Source organism: Empidonax traillii, unplaced genomic scaffold (assembly GCF_003031625.1).
Source record: "Empidonax traillii isolate 1590-97213 ecotype Southwest subspecies unplaced genomic scaffold, ASM303162v1 scaffold2843:size17576, whole genome shotgun sequence".
Taxonomy (NCBI): domain Eukaryota; kingdom Metazoa; phylum Chordata; class Aves; order Passeriformes; family Tyrannidae; genus Empidonax; species Empidonax traillii.
In genome coordinates, this window is record NW_020958036.1 from 16,033 (window position 1) to 16,738 (window position 706).

Sequence of the window (706 nt, forward strand, 5' to 3'; positions counted from 1 at the left end):
CCCCCCCCCCCCCCCCCCCCGGCATTCCACGCTTCCCCATCCTCCCCCCCCCAGCATTCCCGGGATCTCCCGGCATTCCCATTCCCGGTTTACCGGCATTCCCGGCTGTCCGGAGAGCTCCCGACACTCGGGATTTTCCCCGCAGGGCGCTCCGGCCGCTCCGGGGTGGCAGAGGAGCAGCCCCAGGAACACGGACACGCCTCCCCACGCCATTCCCGCCGGGAATTCCGCGCCGGGAACGCTCCGGGGGCAACCGGGATGGAACTGGGGGGGGAAAAAAAAAATCCGTTTATTTTCGGGAATTCCTTTGGGATGGGGTTCAATCTCCTCCCTTTCCCTTCTCCGCGGGGTGGGGAGTGGAATTCCACCCCCATTCCTACCCTTTCCCGGGAAAAACCGGGATTTTTAGAGGGAATGAAGGGAAAAAGAACCTCTGGAAAAATCCCGATTTTCCCGAAGACGGGAAAGGGCAGCAGGGAATTGTTTTTCCCAGTTTTTGGAGCAGGAAAAGAAACAGATTTTGGGATCGATTTCCAATTCCCACCGGGAAAAATCCCTCCCCCCCATTCCCAGGGCTTGGGAAAGGGTCGATTTTCCCACAATTCCCATGAAAATCCAAGTTTTCCCAAAGCTGGGAAAGGACAGGAGGGAACGGGGGAGGCAGGTGGGAATTCCACTCGCGGAATTCCCGGGAAGAAAGGGAAAG